Source organism: Anolis carolinensis, chromosome 3 (assembly GCF_035594765.1).
Source record: "Anolis carolinensis isolate JA03-04 chromosome 3, rAnoCar3.1.pri, whole genome shotgun sequence".
NCBI classification, from domain to species: Eukaryota; Metazoa; Chordata; class Lepidosauria; order Squamata; family Dactyloidae; genus Anolis; species Anolis carolinensis.
The window spans coordinates 100886205-100906312 of NC_085843.1; the positions used below are offsets into that span (position 1 = coordinate 100886205).

At 43.1% G+C, this 20108-nt stretch overlaps 1 long non-coding RNA gene across 1 annotated transcript in view; it reads left to right on the forward strand.

Moving 5' to 3' along the window:
* Positions 1-396: 396 nt before the first annotated feature.
* LOC134297519 (uncharacterized) overlaps positions 397-20108 on the forward strand; it is an 86569-nt gene continuing 66857 nt past the window's right edge. The window contains exon 1 of the long non-coding RNA XR_010004289.1: positions 397-1273. This is a non-coding gene — a long non-coding RNA (uncharacterized LOC134297519). The remainder of the gene's footprint in view (positions 1274-20108) is intronic.

The following is a 20108-nucleotide window of genomic DNA, read 5'->3' on the forward strand; positions in this document are numbered from 1 at the left end:
TAAATTATTTTTTGCTATGATATTTGAAGCAACTCATTGAGACAAAAGGTAATGAAGCCTCAAATAGTATAAAAGTGGAGGGAACGTGAGTTGTGGCTGGTAAGCCAAACAAGATATTACAGCTGTTTTTCTGTTAATATGCATAAAGATGTACAGGACAGCTTTGGGGGAGACTGACGCAATGACTGCAGCAGCTGGGAAATGGCATCTTAACTGTTTAAGCCTGTGTGCCTTCAAGGCATGAGTTGACTTATGGTGACCCTACATATTTTTCAGGCATTTTTTAAGCAAGGAATCCTCAGAGGTAGTTCCCTTATTTGAAATGTTGTCTCCAGCATCTGGAATTCAGTGCAGGACACCTATTCAAGTGCTAACCAGGTTTCACCATCCTTAGCTTCCAGGATCAGATTCCTTTAGCAAATTAAGGCCCTTTTCCTCCCCTGCTGTGGTCATATCAAAAATCATTTCCCAAAACATTTGGGAAGAAGGCTCCCATTGGCAGCACCTGGAGTTTTTCTTCTCATGCAAATAATTGATTCAAGTGATCAGTTTTTATCAAGGTGTTTTAGTGGGGGATGAAATAATTAAAATTCTTTTCACTTCAGATGGTAATTATTTCCCCAGCAGTAGTTCTTAGCATTTTAAATGACACGCAGTTGATGCAAACACACATCTCACCTTGTGCCTAGTTTGGCCAATAGTCAATAGGATAAGATATTAACTGGGGCAAAATAAGATTAACAGAAATCTAAACGAGAGGAGCCCTTTGCTGTTTATACTATACTTTCTAGATTACTTTTATTTGGCATACCTATTCCACTGGATTTAGCAAAGAAGTTGCAAATATATGAATATGCAGGTGATATTGTTCTTTTCTGTTTTAGTAAACAAAAATAATGTTAATAAGATACATACTGTTTTTCAATGAAATTTGAAATGTAAGACCATCTGCAGGAGACACTGCCTGCTGGTTTAGACAACCGCTTTGCCTTCAAAAGGTGCTCTGTGTAGCAATGTACTCTGCTGGCAATCATAAAACTAGAGAGTACAAAGTTCTTTTCTTTGGGATAGTGAAACTCATACACACTGAAGAAACTGTGTGGCTATTGAATATCAAAGGGGTCTTATACATGCTCACTGTGGAGGAGGCACCCTGGAGTCACCAAGTGTTGTGTTGAACCTGGGGTCATGTGGACCCCCACAGTCATCAGCAGAGAAGCCCTTGTGCATATATACTTCCACCCTCCTCCCAACCCTAGATGCAACACAGAAGGTATTGTTGCTTTTACTCTACAACACTCCTCTAGAACTCCTGGCTTTTTGTATCATCTACTATGGTGTTTCCCTGGATGGAATGTGAGACTGGCAAAGTGTGTGGCAGTTCAGGTCATTACTGATCCACTGATTAAGGATGTAAAAGACGTTTGCTGGGTTCAAGAATCTCAATGAAAGTATTCATTCACACCTCCTGAGGGCCATTACAAGATAAAATGCACCTGGTCACTGCAAATTTGCAAACCTGAAAATATGTTTTGAACAAATGAAATGCACATCAAATATCATCAGTCATTATGTTATGTGTTAATTTTCTGGTCTTCTTTATAAAGGAAAACAATCAATTTCAAAAAAATAGAAAAACCTGTGAGCAAACATTTGTTGTTGCACAAAAATTACAATGTTATCACTTGTAATATATTTTGCAAAAAGATAAGCAAAAAGATCAGCCCTCTATAGCCACAAATTCAACAGTCACAGATTTAACCATCCATGGCTAGAAAATATTATCCCCCTCCCCAACACACATACAAGAAAAGAAAAAAAGAAAATCTCTAAAGCAAGATTTGATTTTTCCATTTTATATAAGGGACACAATTTTACTAAGCATTGTATATAACAGGACTTGACCATCCATGAATTTTGGTATCCATGGAGGGTCCTGGAACAAAACACCAGCATATACGAAGGGTCTACTATATACTCTTGTTAGTCTCTATAGCATTGTTACTTTAACACATTACAGTAGAGTCTCGCTTATCCAACATTCTGTACTATCCAATGCAGTCTGCCTCCCATCTGAATCCACAGCTGTTTCTCTAGGCAGGCAAAGATCACAGATTAAAAAAAAAAAATTCACAGGACTGAACTTTCTACAGATGCAGAGGCGGTTCAACCACCAGGCCAACTAGGCAGTTGCCTGTGGTGCCATCTTGTTGGGGGGCGCCATTGAGGCAACTCCTGTCTCCTGCGGCCTGCCTCTGCCGCTGCACCTCCCTCCACAAGGAAGGAGCCAAGGTCGCCGCTTTGGGAAGCAGAGAAGCAGTGTTTCTCTGTTCCACAAAGCCCCGAGTGCCTTCCTTCTCACCAGGAAGGCGTTTGGGGCTTTGCAGAGCAGAGAAACCGCTGAATGCCTTCCTGACGAGGCCTCCACCTTCCGCCCAGCGCTCCGGCGAGCACCGGCGGCCCAGCACTCACCGGGTGACCCAGCACTTGCTGGAGTGCCTGCACTGGGCCTCCCAGTGGCCGCGCTGGGCCTCCCGGTGCCTGCGCTGGGCCCGTCTTTGGGGTCTTCAGAGATTGTGAGGTAAGTGGGGTTTATATATCTGTAGAAGGTCCAGGGTGGGAGAAAGAACTCTAATTAATCACCTTGATTAGCATTTAATGTGGCTTTAAGGCCTGCTTTCTTCTTGCCTGGGAAAATCTTTTTTTGGGAGGTGTTAGCTGTCCCTGATTGTTTACTGTCTGGATTTCTCCTGTTTTCAGAGTGTTGTTACTTATTTATTGTCCTGATTTTAGAGGGTTTTTTAAAAAATACCGGGGGCTATCTGGGTTATCTAAGTCCACACTGCTCTATATCCCTGTTCAATGTTTGTTGCTAAATTCACAAATATAGGAATTCCTACATAACATTACCATGTATTGAACTGCTTTTTCTGTTGATTTGTTGTAAAACACGATGTTTTGGTGCTTAATTTGTAAAATCTTAATGTAATTTGATGTTTAATAGGCTTTTCCTTAATCCCTCCTTATTATCCAACATTTTCGCTTATCCAACGCGTTTATTTTTCAGTGATTGGTTTGGGGGGGGGGGCGCCAAAATTCTGTTCGCCTACACTTGAAAAATACCTAGGGCAGGCGCTGTACGGATGTAACTTCTGTTGTTACTGTAAGCTAATTTTATGAAATGCTATCTTTATTTGTAGTCATTTTTTTAATAGTCAAGGTTTTTGTAGTCAATGTTTTCAATACATTGTGATGTATTGTTTTGGGGAGCTCCTGCGTCCCTCTGAGGCCCAGGGGCTTCCCGATGACTTGGCAACTTGGTGCAGCGATTTCGCGCACCATTTTGCAGGCAAAGTTGCTCAGATACACCTTGAGTTGGACTCCAGCTTAAATGTAGTTCCAGCGGAGGTAACTGAGGTACCTGTCTGTCCGATTTTGTGGGATTCTTTCCGGCTTGTTCTTCCTGGTGACGTGGAGGGGATTCTTGGGTCTGTGAGGGCGACCACTTATGCTCTGGATCCTTGTCCTTCTTGGCTGGTTAAGCTGGCCAAAGACGGGTTGTTGGATTAGTTTGTGGCTATAATAAATGCCTCCTTGGGCCAGGGGACAGTTCCATCCTGCTTTAAGCAGGCGGTGGTAAAACCGCTATTAAAAAAGACCTCCTTGGACCCATCTGTATGTAACAACTACAGACCAATTTCCAACCTCCCGTTCCTGGGCAAGGTTCTGGAGCGGGTGGTTGCCACGCAGCTCCAGGAGTTTCTCGATGACACTGATTTTCTGGACCGCTCGCAGTCTGGCTTTAGGCCTGGGCACAGTACCGAGATGGCTTTGGTCGCCTTGGTGGATGACCTCCGCAGGGAGCTGGACGGGGGAATGTGACCCTGCTGGTTCTCTTGGACATCTCAGCGGCTTTCGATACCATCGACCATGGTATCCTTCTGGGGAGGCTCTCTGGGATGGGGCTCGGTGGCACGGTGATTTGTTGTAAAACACAATGTTTTGGTGCTTAATTTGTAAAATCATAACGTAATTTGATGTTTAATGGGTTTTTCCTTAATCTCGCCTTATTCGGTTTTCCAACGTTCTGCTGGCCTATTTATGTTGGATAAGTGAGACTCTATTGTACTACTAAACACTGCTTCTCCTTTTAACAGTACAGCATTCAAAAACCATATCTGAAGACAGACTACTACTGATTCTAATGTTTTGTATTATTGCTTGATTTTGATTGACTGTTTGATTTTTTTTTCTATTCAACGTGATCCCAGTTGGAAAACCAGTGGCCCAACTAGCCTGCAAATGAAAGTTGTCCAAGGAGTAGTTATTCAGTGTTTAGTTGGGCACTATGGCTTAGATGACAGCTGCACAAGAAGAGGGATTTTGGCATGCTTATTTGTAGAGTGTATATGCAGCATTTTTAGCCCTCCAGAAAAAGCCTATAACCCTTTATCATTGAGGAGATGAAGCCCCAAACTTCGGGAGAGTCAAATGTCCCAATTCTCTTGCACAGTCTGGTCTAAGACTTTTGGTTTTGAATTTTGAATTCATATATGGAGACAAAACATGGTATATATTGGCCACAAATAGGGATTGTTTTTCTCTTTCACTTCTTTCTCCTTTTTCAGCTCTTTCAGCACATCCTGTTTATGTTTGGATCATTTTGTCCCAGCAACATATTTGACAAAGATTACTTTTGGCCTTAATTCAATTAATTGTACACAAACTGTTGCTGAGTCTGTAAACCCTTTTAGCTCTCAATATATTTCTCTCTCCTAGTAAAACAATCAACATGTGGCAGTAATGTTATTCCAGAAAAATAAGTCTATCAGTAACTTGGAAATGGCCCATACTTTAAAACAATTTTCACCCTGCATCTTTAAAGAAAAGCAAAACTAACTTTTGACTAACACTTTTTTAGTCAATCTGTAATATAGGTTTGTTAAGAGTAGGACAAGGGCCGGAATTCTCAGAATTTTGGAGGTCTTAAACTCATTACACATCTTGTTATACAAATGTCATACCCTCAAAGGAGGCAATGGTAAACCTCTTCTGAACAATTCTTGTCAAGAGAAATCAGCAATAGGTTCATCTTAGGGTCACCATATGTCAGCATATGATGGCACACAACAATTTGTGTACAAACATATTGACAACAATTGACTCAAAGATGTACTTACATATTATTTTATACTTAATATTTTGGATGAGGCTCTTTAAAAAAAAATTGCTTAGAACGTTTTGGACCAGCTCACTTGACACTAGCTTCAAACCAAAACAGTAACAACACTTAGACTTTGAATCTCCTGTTCATTTTGAAGTATGGTGGTAAAAATAATTCTAGTATCAGTGGCGTGCATTTGTACCCTGTTTCCCCGAAAATAAGACAGGGTCTTATATTAATTTTTGCTCCCAAAGATGCACTAGGTCTTATTTTCAGGGGATGTCTTATTTTTCCATGAAGAAGAATTCACATTTATTGTTGAACAACAAAATGAACATTTATTATATACTGTAAAGTAGTTGTCATCACAAACCAGCATAACCAGACAAACTATGAATCCTATCAAGAATTTCTTGTTACTACCATTATTTACATGTACAACAATCTATGGTATCTCTTGCAATTTAGGTTTCACAAGGTTTCCACGCTGATTTCTCTCTATTCTAGTTTCAATGTAGTCATGAATGATGAATAATATAATATACTATAATAATAATATGATAATATAATAATAATATAATTATATACAATATATTAATGAGATAATATAATATAGGATATAATAATAACAGAAAATGATAATAATATGGTATTAATAGGATAATATAATAATGGGATATAATAACAGAATAGCATAATAATATAATAATAATAGGATAATATAATAGAATAATAGAATGGAATAGAATGATATAAAATATATTAATAGGATAATATAAAATGGAATATAATAATAACAGAATATGCTAATAATAATAAAATAATAAAATGATAATATAATAGAATAATAGTATAGAATATAATGATATAAAATATATTAATAGGGTAATATAAAATGGAATTTAATAATAACAGAATAATAATATAATAATATGAAAATATAATAGAATAATAATAGAATAATAATATAATGATATAATAATAATAATAGAAAAATATAATATAATGATTTAAAATATATTAATAGGATAATATAATAATGGGATATAATAATAGTAACAGAATATTGTCAGGCTTACTTCAAAGGACCAGTCTGAACGCAGATCAAAGACAGCTGCTCTCAAACACAATCTTTATTGAAGAATACATGACTTTGGAAAAGTCGAGAATGACCTAATGTTTACATACATCTAATTTTATCACTTCTGATGCAACGTAATATCACACGCAAATATCATCATCAAACCCCACCTTCTGGATCACATTTCCACCAAGGTTTCTATCCCCCCCACACTACAGCAATTATAATTGTTTATACTTTCACCCCTGAGTTCCCAGGCTCATTTTATCTTCTCCCGCCAGGTGCTCGCATGTTTATGTTATGAAGTCAGATTCAGGGCTTGGAAATTCAGCCCTGGGATCTGGCTGCATGACATGGCGCCCCCGTTTTCTTCGTCCTCCTCTTCGGTTCTTCTTTCACCATAGTCCTGAAACAAATCAAACAATAACTCTATGGGTCCATTTTGTCTAAAGTCCCCATATATTTTTTCAGCAAGCTGCGATGGAAGACTGGGTGTATTTTCCCTAAACTTTTTGGCAATGCCAATTGGAAAGTCACTTCATTGATAACACCCTGTATTCTGAATGGTCCAATATATTTGGGGCCCAGTTTTCTTGAAGGTAACCCCAATTTGATGTTTTGGGTACTTAACCACACTAGATCTCCTTTATCTAATTTATCGCCTTCCACCCTCTTTCTGTCTGCGAACGTTTTATACTTTTTGTGTGCTTCTTTTAACGAAGCAGTCACTTGATTCCAACATTCCATCATTTGCGTTTTCCATTTCCCTGCCTCTGTTCCTTCATTTTCTGTCCACCTCGGCAATTGGGGTAAAGGTTGTATTTCATACCCGTAAACTACTTCAAAGGGGGTTTTGTTTGTTGCTGAATGTATAGTTGAATTAAAGGCTAGTTCCGCAAACGCCAACCACCTAGACCAGTCATTTTGTCTCATGTTAGAGTACATTCGAAGGAACTGCCCAAGCGTTTGCTGAGTACGTTCTACCGCCCCGTTTGTCATGGGGTGAAAAGCAGAACTTAAACTCCTTTCTGCTCCTAGCATTTCCAAGAATTTTTCCCAAAATTTTGCTGTGAATTGTACTCCTCTGTCACTGACTACTCTACTTGGACATCCATGTAATTTGTAAATATGGTTTATGTACAATTCAGCTAGTTTCTCAGCCGATGGTAGCTTCGTCAGTGCTATAAAGTGGGCCTGTTTAGAAAACAGGTCTAATACTGTCCAAATATAACGATGTCCTTTGCTGACTGGCAGTTCTCCCACAAAGTCCATAGCTACACATTCCCAAGGCCTGGTAGGTTCCGCTACTGTCTGTAACAATCCCATAGGCTTCCCTCCTCCTGATTTATTTCTGGCACAATCATCACATTGGACAACATGATTCTTTATGTCCTTCCTCATTCCTGGCCACCAACAATGTTTTGCTATTGCCTTTGTTGTTTTGGTAATTCCTGTATGACCAGCGCTCTGGTTGTTGTGAAAACGATGCAGAATCTTAATCCTTAATATTGCTGGGATATACAGTTTCTTGTTTACAAACCAAAATCCCCCCTTCTGGTCCCCCTTTTCCGCGTTGGACGCGATCCATTGATCTCCTTTATAAGACTGTTTTAGTTCATTTCCCCAGTTATCTTCCCCGCCGAGTTCGACAAAAGCCGTGTCCTCCTTTTGGGTTTGTGCTCTTGTCCTGACAGCTAAGCCCCATTGTTTGTCAGAGAATATTGTTCCCTCCTTTGCTGTGGTTAGGCCTTCGTGTTGAGGCATGCGTGAAAGAGCATCTGCCAAGACATTCTGTTTCCCTTGAAAAAACTTTAATTGGAAATCGAATCTGCTGAAGTATTGCGCCCATCTGATTTGTTTGGGGGACAATTTTCTAGGAGACTTTAAATACTGGAGATTCTTATGGTCAGACCAAATTTCGAATGGGATTCCGCTTCCTTCGAGGAAGTGTCGCCAGCATTCTAAGGCTTTTAATATGGCTAATGCCTCTTTTTCCCATATTGGCCAACTTTTTTCAGTTTCGCTGAACTTCCGTGACAAATATCCACAGGGTTTTAAGTTCCCATTTTGATCCTTTTGCAATAGCACTGCCCCGTACGCACAGTCTGAGGCATCGCAATGGATTATGAAAGGGCTCCTGATATCAGGGTGTTTTAGGATGGGTCCTTCAGTGAAGCATTCTTTTAAGGCCTCGAATGCCTTTTGGCATTCTGGCGTCCAACTCAGTTTGGCGCCGGGAGCTTTCACTTTTGCTGTCTCCCCTTTCCCTTTTGTTTTTAAAAGTTCTGTAAGGGGTGCGGTTATTTGTGCAAAGCCTTTTATGAAGGGTCTGTAAAAATTTGCAAACCCCAGAAATGATTGTAATTGCCTCCTTGTTTGAGGCACTCCCCATTCTTTCACATCTGCTACTTTAGCTGGATCCATAGCTAACCCTTCTGGAGACATCCGATATCCCAGAAAGTCAATTTGAGTTTTATTAAATTCACATTTGGACAGTTTTGCGTACAGCTTTGCTTCTCTTAGTCTCTGCAAAACTTCCCGGACCAATTTTACGTGCTTTTCCTTATCTTCAGAAATGATCAAGATATCATCAAGGAATATGAACACCCCTCTGTACAATAACGGGTGTAGTATTTCATTTATAAGCTGCATAAAGCAGCCGCTTCCATTTTTTAACCCGAAAGGCAAAATTTCGTATTCAAAATGGCCGAATGCGCAGGAAAATGCGGTTTTCCAAGTATCCTCCGGTTTGATCCTTAATTTATGATACGCTTCAATTAAATCCAGTTTAGTAAATATGCTCCCTTTCTTCAATACGGTAATTAAATCCTTGACTAAGGGCATAGGGTATTTATTGTCCTTGGTAATTGCGTTTAAATTTCGATAATCAATGCACAATCTTAGGGAATTGTCTTTCTTTCTCCTAAATAACACTGGAGCCCCGAGAGGAGAATTAGATGGCTTAATGAAGCCTCGAGCCAGGTTTTTATCAATGTATTTTCTCAATTCCTCCTTCTCTTGCACAGACATGGGATACACTTTTGGTTTTGGTAAGTCTGCTCCTGGGGTTATTTCAATCCCTACTTCTATATTTCTTTTGGGAGGCAATTTACTGGCCTCTTTCTGATTGAAAACATCCGCAAAGTCTCTGTATTCAGGTGGCAATAGCTGTGGGTCTATTTCCCCTGCTTCGTCTTCCTCGTCCTCCTCTTCTGCAATTTTGCTTATCTCCCATTGCATCTGCTGTTCTTTAAATGCTAAGCTTTTTCCTCTCCAATCTACTTCAGGATTTGCTTGTTCGAGCCATGGTATCCCCAATATTACATGGTATGTGGCAATAGGGGCTATCACAAAGGATATTCTTCCTCCCCATTTGCCTATTTTGCATGGAACTCCCCGTAATTCCTTTGTAGATACTTCCCCAGCAGCGACTGATCCATCTAGCTGCGAAAATGCAATTGGGGAGTCAAGTGCCATCTGCTGGCATTTCAGCGCTCCTGCTAATTCTGGGGTTATAATGTTCCTAGAACACCCGCAGTCTACAAACGCCTTGCAGGTGGCCCGATTTTCTAGCCCCGAGAGGCAAATTGGTACTACTATCATGCGTTTGTCCCGACTCACCAATCTTTCCGAAGATTCTGGGGCCTGCACCTCCTCCTCCGCACGCCTCCCGGTTGCTGGCTTGGGCTTTGGGGCTTTTGGCGGCTCCCCCTTCCGGGCCCAGCATTCCGCTGCTCGGTGGCCCGTCTTCCCACATACAAAGCATCCCGGTTTAGGTTTGTTGTCGTCTCCTCTGGAGGGAATCCCCGGCCTCCCTCCGGGTCTTTCTTGCTTCCTCGTTTCTCCTCGACCTCTCGCCACCGGTCTTTGCTGGCCGCTGCTGCTCCTGAAGCGCTTTACTTGTGCCAGGGTAGATTCGACGCGCCCCGCTAGTTGAATCCATCCCTGGAGCGTCTCGGGGTCGTCTCTGTGCGCTGCCCAGCTGAAAATCTCGGGGCGTAGTCCCTCTTTAAATAGTTCCACTTTGGTTACTTCAGACCACTCCGGTACCCTTTCCGCGAGGTGGAGGAATTCCTCTGCGTACTCGGGCACCGTTTTGTCCCTCTGTTTTATTCCTTTCAGCTGGTCTCGAGCCCTCAATTGCTCTAGCCGGTCTCTGAACCGGTTCTCCAGTGCGGCGAGGAAGCGGGGCACTGACCTCAGGCATGGGTCGCGTCTGGCATGCAATTGCACATACCAGCTGGCTGCTCCTCGCTTTAGTGTGTTGCCGATGGCTCGAACCCTGCTTGCTTCGGAGGGAAATGTGTGTGCGTTGTCTTCCATGTATCCTCTAATGCTAATTAGAAAAAAGTTCAGTTCCTCTGATTCCCCTCCGTATTCCAGCTTGAGATCTTCCCTTCTAGGCATCCATTCTGCAGCCCTTTGATATTGTCTGGGCGGCATGGGGAAGGGTTGCATCAGGTTTCCTCGGGTGGCTCCTTGGAACACGCCGCGCCCCACTCCGGTGGTCATTCTGCGCGGCTCCTGGAAGTCTGCCGCCGCTGTTGGCTCTTCCGCCCATCCGCATACTGGCCTAGCTGTAGCCCCCTCATCTCGCCTTTCCTCGTCGTACGGCACATCCTCCTCCTCTTCCTGGACCCCCCGCTCCTCTCCGCCTTCGTCTGCGAATCCACTGGACCCGATCCCTGGCCCCAGTGGCCTTTCCACCCCGACGCCCATTCGGGGGGTTGGGAGCTCTGTTGGAGACGGCGGCCTCAGGGTCCCCAGGGCTCGCTGACGCTCCACTTCTCGCGCCATGCCGCCCCGGAACTGCAGCTCCTGCCAGTATTCCTCATCTCCCTCGTCCCTTGCCGCCACGGGGCTCTGCGTTGACGCCCGCTGGCCCCTCTGGCTCCAATCTCCTTCTTTGCTTGGTTCTCTCTCGGCGCCATATCGGCTGGCCTCCTTCTGGAGATTCTCTTCCAATAATGGCACCAATCTCCCCACGGTTTCCGACAGCCTGGATAAATTAGTTTCCAGGATGGATAACCGCAGGGCCACGGTCTCCGGCATACTTCCTCCAGATCCCCAACTGGTTTCTGCAGCTGCAGAGACGCCTCTTCCGAGCCTGGGAATTCTCTGGGTCACGCCGTTCGGCTTGGGGTACCCCGTAGAGGAAGCTATGGCTTGCAGCGTCTCTTCTCTCTTCGGCCGGGCCCCTTGCAAAGGCCTCTCTGCCTCATTTGGGCTTTGATCTTCTTCCTCGCTCATTATCACTTCACTGCGAATTCCGCAGGAGGGTGAGAAATGGGATTCTCGACTTTAATGTCAGGCTTACTTCAAAGGACCAGTCTGAACGCAGATCAAAGACAGCTGCTCTCAAACACAATCTTTATTGAAGAATACATGACTTTGGAAAAGTCGAGAATGACCTAATGTTTACATACATCTAATTTTATCACTTCTGATGCAACGTAATATCACACGCAAATATCATCATCAAACCCCACCTTCTGGATCACATTTCCACCAAGGTTTCTATCCCCCCCACACTACAGCAATTATAATTGTTTATACTTTCACCCCTGAGTTCCCAGGCTCATTTTATCTTCTCCCGCCAGGTGCTCGCATGTTTATGTTATGAAGTCAGATTCAGGGCTTGGAAATTCAGCCCTGGGATCTGGCTGCATGACAGAATATGATGATAATAATATGGCAATAGAATAATAGTATAAAATAATCAGTTTCATGGCATAGGATAGGAAGATGAGAGGAGAATCCCAATGCGTCCTGTACCTTTAAGGAGCAAAAGCAGCAGGACGAAAGCCCTCTTCCTTCCCTCCCTCCCACCCTCCCTTGCCCTGGCTCCAGGAGCCAATCAGAAGCCTCTGGGAAGCAAGGGAGCATGGTCAGCATGGCCTTGTCTCCGAAGGAAGAAATGGCAGCGCAGTAGCAGCCACGGAAGGTTTTTCAAGCCTCGGTAGGGGGACAGGCAAGGCAAGGCAGGCAGGCAGGGAGGCACAGAAAGCAAGCACTTTCCCTCCCTCCCTCCCTCCGGTGTGTGTATGAGTGCTGGTTCTGCCCTGCAGCCATGCTTCCCAATGGAACTCTGCTGCAGCCTTAGTTGCTAGGTCTTACTTTCAGGGGAGGCCTTATATTTGGCAATCCCCCCAAACCCCTGCTAGGTCTTATTCTTTGGGGAGGTCTTATTTTCGGGGAAACATGGTAGGTTTGTAAATGACTCTTTTAAAATTTCTTTTAAAAGTTCTCCTGAGATCTCATCATATTTGGCAGGGATATTTAAATGCAAAACGTTAAAGGAAGCAAATATCTGTTGCCAACACACTATGATTTAATTAATACACCTCCAAGCCTACATTTTTGTGAGGACTTGGAATATATTTCTTACTTATGCGTTTTCTGTCCAAACTAGTGCTATCCTCAGTATATTTCTCAAAATGGTGATGGTGAACTGGCAGCTTCCTTGCTGATTTTTTTCCCAGTGCATTTCCACCATCCTCCCATCTATATTTCTGAAGATACCTCACCAAAGTAGAGAAGAGGCTAAAGGTGCGGGTGGGGGAGGTTATTTTTATCTGTGCCAATCTGTCAGGACCCAGGCTGCAGAGCACCAATAACCTTGCACAGAGGCCAGAATCTATCTAATATCTTTATTAAGGAAATATATGAAATCAATAAAAACAAGTGAAGAATATAGTTCAGAAGCAGACCTTTCAGATAAGGCCAAATATAGTCCAGAAAAGTATTGTCCAATATAAGATATTAGAGTTCAAAGTTATAATCCACTTGACCGAAACATACACTTTGCCAAGCAATAGTGTGGGGAAATAACAAGATCTTTATAGTCCATTGAAGCTTGACAACCAGGCTGGAAATAAACTTGATTCTTGACTTGACCCAAGACTTAAACGAGGCAAACTTGAAGCATGAAGCAAAGTCCGTGGCAAAACGTGAGACGAGGCAAGACTTGAAACTAGGTCCGGGAAGCAGGGAACAGGGATTACGAAGTCCACACACGATCTCTCTCCTCAAGCTGAACAATTGACTCCGCAAAGTTTCCCTTGTGACAAACACCTATATTGGGTCTTGTTTTCCCGCCAACAGAACTCTTTCCCTAGAGAACGAGAAGCGAAACCCAACTCTGTCCAGATGCATGACTCCTTAGAATTTCCCAAGGGAAGCAGACCTAATCAGTCAGTTGTTTGGCAGCGATTCTTAGGCTTCGGCGATTAGCCTCTCTGACTCCTCTATCTCTAGTATAATTGTCCCCCTGGGAAAACGGGGGGGAGTTCTGCCCAAGGCCTGTTTGGCTGAATTCTTGAGGGCAAACATCCTCCAGGTGGAGAGGCTCCGGCTCTGGCTGAACCGGCAAAAATCCCATGTTTTCCTCTTCGTCTGCCACAATAGTACTAGGAACAGGACTACAAGGCCCATGAGTCATCACACAATCTAGCAATCTCTCCTTGTTTCTTTGCATACATATGTCAAGTCTCGTCCAAAATATATATCTGCTTTAGGGAAAATTCAAAATATCACTCCCAACAATTGCATGCAAAGGGCAATTGGGCCTTCGAATCTGATAAGGGGATAGTGTCCTTTATTACACTACTACTACCTTAGGGGAGGATAAGAAGACCACTGGCCCCATATGTCTTTATCCTACAACAGTGGTTCACAACCTGTGAGTCCCCAGGTGTTTTGGTCTACAACTCCCAAAAATCCCAGCCAGTTTACCAGCTGTTAGGATTTCTGGGAGTTGAAGGCCAAAACATCTGAAGACCCACAGGGTGAGAACCACTGTCCGACAGTATAATCTCAGTGTTTACCGCCTTTTTCCTAAGGCAGATGCCCATTCTTCCTAACAGAATAGTAGACACAGCAATGACCATTAATCTGCCAATGAAATGTAATGCTTTACATTGTTTTTTTTATTCATTCCCATTGCATCTTATTGTAACCAAGTGCTACCAGAAGCTACAGTAAGCTTTTAGTCAGACAGTTCCATAAGGAAGAAGCTGGACTAGAGGTGCATGTCTACACTGTAGAATTTAGTGCAGTGTGATCCCATTTTAACTGCCATGGCTCAATGCTATGGGGTTGTATTTTTACAAGGTCCTTGCCTTCCCTGCCCTAGAGTGTTCTTGTCTGATAAAACTACAAATCCCATGATTTCTAGATGTCCTCTTTGTTGGCATTTAGTATGATCCAGCAGGGTTCTTCATATATTGTTATACCTCAACTGCCAGAGTAGTGAACTTTTTCAGTAAAAAAACCAAACAACCCTAATGCAGCAGGGACTGTAGCTGGAGACCAGCAGCTTGCGATTAGAAAGATGGGCTCCATATATTTTCATTTGCAGAATGAAAAGCAGATTGGGATGGATTTGGAACAGAAAAGTGATCAGAATGGGAAAGATTATGCAACCCTCCTTTTTTCCAATCATGCAGTAGTATCCATGGCTTCTGAGGTTACTTTCGGTTACTAAACAGAATAATGACTGCACATAACAGGTAGTTTGACTTTCACATGGTACTATTTGCCAGTGACTATAGAAACTATTTAGATCTACTTTCTTATCTGGGTTTTTGCCAGAACACTAGGGAAATTTCCTAGACAGAAGGTTGTTATTGTTATTATAGGATGCATACTGAATAGCTAATCCCCTAAAAGAATAGAAATACAGAACCAGTATATTTGCTTTTTCAGATAAGAGATATTTCACTTGTAAATTTGAATATAGTTAATGACTTGTTCTGTATTTTATACAGTCAATTCAACCTGGAGTTCCTGACACATGGGGTGATGTGTGACACATGGCAAAAAGCATGAGCTTAGTCCATTCTGAGAGAACCTAACGGAAGTAGCCGTCCCCTCTATTCTCTCCACCATGGTGTCATTTCTGGCCTTTTCGAATGACTGGGTGGGGAAATGGTGACAGGCTGAGAGCAATGGCCAGGGGTCGCTGCCTGCCTGAGGTGGCATTGATGCTTTCCCCTCTCAGCAGAATGACTCTTGACTTATCCGTGAGTCATACCAAAATTCATAATTTTGGCCTTGAAACCTGCTTTTGATATATACATGAGGTCAACTTATATGTGAGTATATATCCGGCATGGGCAAACTTTGGCCCTCTTGGTGTTTTGGACTTCAACTCCCACAATTCCTAACAAGATAGGATGTTAGGAATTGTGGGAGTTGAAGTCCAAACACCCCAGGAGGGTTTGCCCATGCCTGGTACAAGTATATATAAACCTTAAAACACAGCATTAAAAGCCCTGCCCTTGTCTCTTTGTAATAGCCTAATGGCACAAAAATGTTTTAATTAGGCAACAGGAGGAGAGCCAGGATGGGACCACCTTGGACTTTCTAGAGAGGGAATTCCAAAGTGTGTCTCTGTCATAAGGATTTGGGCCAAAATATTAGATATAGCTAATTATGTAGATGTTAGTAGGTTGCTAATATTGGCATACGTTTTTATCTTTACATACATTCTGTAGTGGGTAAAAGCCTTGAGACTTGAAGGTTGGGCTGCTGATCTGCAAGCTACCAGGTTCGAATCCCACCCGGGGAGAGCACGGATGAGCTCCTTCTATCAGCTCCAGCTCCATGCGGGGACATGAGAGAAGCCTCCCACAAGGATGGTAAAACATCAAAACATCCGGGCGTCTCCTGGGCAACGTCCTTGCAGACGGCCAATTCTCTCACTCCAGAAGCGACTTGCAGTTTCTCAAGTCACTCCTGACACGAAATTTTTTTATAGTAACTTAAAAAACAAAACAAATTACAACAATATGGTTGTAAATAAATACAACAAAAATAATAATAGCTTGGGAGTGATCCTGGACTCATTTTGAGCCTGGAACCCCAGGTTTCAATGGTGGCCAGGGGAGCTTTTGCACAACTAAAACTTGTGCGCCAGCTGCGCCCATATCTTGGGAAGCCTGACTTGACCATGGTGGTCCATGCTCTGGTTACATCCCGTATAGATTACTGCAACGCACTCTATGTGAGGTTGCCTTTGAAGACTGATCAGAAGCTTCAGTTGGTCCAATGGGCGGCAGCCAGGTTGCTCACTGGAGCGGTGTACAGGGAGCATATAACTCCCCTGTTACGTCAGCTCCACTGGCTGCCAGTCTGCTACTGAGCACAATTCAAAGTGCTGGCTTTAGCCTTTAAAGCCCTAAATGGTTCTGGACCAGTCTACTTGTCCGAATGTATCTCCCCTATGAACCACCTCAGAGTTTAAGATCGTCTGAGGAGGCCCTGCTCTTGATCTCACTTCCTTCGCAAGCATGACTGGTGGGGGCGAGAGGCAGGGCCTTCTCAGTGGTGGCCCCCCGGCTGTGGAATTCCCTCTCTAGTGATATTAGATCAGCCCCTTCCCTCCTAACCTTTAAGAAGAGAGTAAAAACTTGGCTTTGGGAGCAGGCCTTTGATGAATAGCCCAGTGCAAAAATAAATAAATATTAACCTGGTATTTGTGTAATGGATTTTTAGACATTGCCTTTGGATGACGTCTCTCATAGTGGAATGTATTTTAATTATGTTTTATGTCTGTTTTAATTTTTATAATTCTATTTCATGTCTGTGTTTTATGCCTAAGGCACTGTATAAATGCCATTTGTAAGCTGCCTTGAGTCCCCCTCGGGGTAAAGAAAGGTGATATAGAAATATGGTAAGTAAATAAATCAATAAATAATGGCACATCAGACCCCCAAGAAGACATGAGAATTCAAGGAGACCAAATCTAAATGATTTATGTTCCCTATTATTGAGCATCACTGCTATCCTGCATTAATGGACAGGATTCAGGCTTGTGGGATCCAATTTTGTTTTTCCTTGAAACCCAACATTCATCAACTAGAGCCTGGCTAATTTAGAATTGAAGATACAGTAGAGTCTCACTTATCCAACATAAATGGACCGGCAGAATGTTGGATAAGCGAATATGTTGGATAATAAGGAGGGATTAAGGAAAAGCCTATTACACATCAAATTAGGTTATGGTTTTACAAATTAAGCACCAAAACATCATGTTATACAACAAATTTGACAGAAAAAGTAGTTCAATACGCAGTAATGCTATGTAGTAATTACTGTATTTACAAATTTAGCACAAAATATCATGATGTATTGAAAACATTGACTACAAAAATGTGTTGGATAATCCAGAACATTAGATAAGTGATTGTTGGATAAGTGAGACTCTACTGTAACATGAACCCAATAATTTTGAGACAGAAATGAATGGAACCATGTTTTTCTACACAAAAATCTATGCCTGGTTGTCCACAAGCTTTCTTAATTTCAGAATTATAGGGAAGGTGGAATGGAGGGACAATTTGTTACTGCTGATTTAAGCAATGGTCTTTGAGAAAAACGATCAGTTTACTGAAATGTCCCGATGACCCCAAAGGTGATTTTGAATGTGGTATTGGGTGCAAACGTTTCCTTATTCCATCTGCCCCAATCCTTGTATTTTTACCACTTTCTACCCATAAAGACGTTGTGAGTGACTCTGGGTTAATAGAAGCACACATTATATGGTAGAGAGCAGCATTTCACAAACTACAGGTTCCTAATATCAGCTGTCAAATGTGTCAGCAATATTTATTCTAGTATGGAGGAGGCAATTAATTGGTTGGGGGAACATCCCTATGCTGAGTAGGTCATAATTTAGGTATCTGCCTAATTGGCAGAAATGTTGTATTGGCCAGAATTCTTGTTAGAAATGCTTCTGAAGAACTTTGGACCAAACCAGATATACATGGGAGTGTTGTGATTGATCACTCAGGTTTTTTTTTTGTTAAATGCAGAGCACCTGGGGGTAATCCAACCATCATTGATGCTGTTGTTCTGATCTGAATTCCCCATGCTCAAGCTACTGCCTGAGAGAAAAACAAAAACCTGTCAGGACCCAGGCTGCAAGGCACCAATAACCATACACAGAGGCCAGAATCTATCTAATATCTTTATTGAAGGAATATATAAAGTTAATAAAAGCAAGTGTATGAAATAGTCCAGGAGTAGACCTTTCAGAAAAGGTCAAAATTAGTCCAAGAAAACAATGTCCAATATGAAATATTAAGGTCCAAAGTTGTAATCCAATAACCGAAACACTCACTTGCCAAGCAAGTGAGGGGAGATGACAAGGTCCTTTAGTCCATGAACTTGAGCAAGGCTAGGAAATAACTTGATACTTGGAACACAAGGCTTGATTCAAGACAACAAGGTAACGAGGAGCAGGAACAAGATCCGTGGAATTACTTGGTAAAATCCGTGAAACAAGGCAAGGTTTAGTCCTGGAAGGCGAGGCAAGGTCCGAAGGTAAACAAGGCTGGGAAGCAGGAGCGAAGGCTTGAGAACAAGGACAAGGCTTGAACAGGAACGAGGCTTGAAACGGAGCGCGTTGTCCAGACACAACTCGCTCCGGAGGCTGACGAATTGACTCCGCGAAGTTACTTCGCGGGTAAAACACCTATATAGAGTCTAACTTTCCCGCCGAGAGCAGTTCTCTGGGAACCAGAAACGAAAGCTAATCTCTGAGACCAGATGTTTGACTCCTTAAAGATTCTCATGGAAAGCAGGCTTAATTGGCTAAATTCTTAGCAGCTATTCTAGCACTCCTGCGCGAGGCCGCTTCCAAACCTCTCTGTTGTTTACAAAACTCATGGCGAGAAAACACAGGAGATGTAGGCTCAGGGTTTGTTTGACATACTTCTGGAACACAACTCTCTTGCAGGTGCAAGGTTCCCAGATCTGGCTGGGAAGAATCTGGCTGGGAAGATTCCAGTTCTGACTGGGAAGGTAAAAAACCCAAGTTTTCTTCTTCATCAGGTATCGCCATGTCATGAGCAGGACTACAAGGCCCATGAGTCATCACACTATCCCCCTCCTCAAGCCCCCTCCCAAACTGGGACTCTCTCCCCGGGGCGCGAGGTCGTGGCTTGGCGGGATAGGTCTGATGAAAGCGATGGGTTAGATCAGGAGCATGGACTGTGGAGGCGTCTTCCCAAGAGCATTCCTCAGGGCCAAAACCCACCCAGTCAATGAGATATTGCAGGCGGCGGCGGTGAAAGCGAGAATCCAAAATGTCCTGAACCTCGAATTCTTCCTCCCCATCCACCAAAACAGGGACGGGGGCCGGCCGGTCAGCATCAGGGCGCACACCATCCGCCGGAAGGAGCAGGGAGCGGTGGAACACTGGATGAATGCGCATTGAACGTGGAAGTTGGAGTTTGAAAGTCACGGGGTTAAGTTGCGCCACCACTGGATAGGGGCCAATGAAACGGGCATCTAACTTCCGGCAAGGGCGATGGGAGGGCAAAAAGCGAGTGGACAGAAAAACCCGATCTCCTACCTTGATTTCGGGGCCCGGCTGGCGATGTTTGTCCGCGTGACGTTTATAGTCCTCCTTGGCTTGGTCCAGTTGTTGGAGCAAAAGTTGTTGCACCGCTGTGAGTTCCTGCAGCCAATCCTCTGCTGCGGGAACTTCTGAAGTTTCAATGACAGGGGGAAAGAAACGTGGATGGAAGCCGTAGTTTGCAAAGAACGGCGTTTCTTTTGTAGAAGCCTGGACTCCATTGTTGTAGGCAAACTCCGACAGTGGTAACAGAGAAGCCCAATTGTCCTGTTGGTAGTTTACATAACAGCGAAGGTACTGTTCCAAAGTGGCATTGGTGCGCTCCGTTTGCCCATCTGTTTGGGGATGATGAGCTGAAGATAAACGAGAGTCTATGCCCAATAGTTTTTGTAGTGCCTTCCAGAAACGAGAGGTGAATTGGGATCCACGGTCTGTGACCAAACTCTTGGGCAAACCATGTAATCTGAAAACATGTTGGAGGAATAGATCTGCAGTCTCTT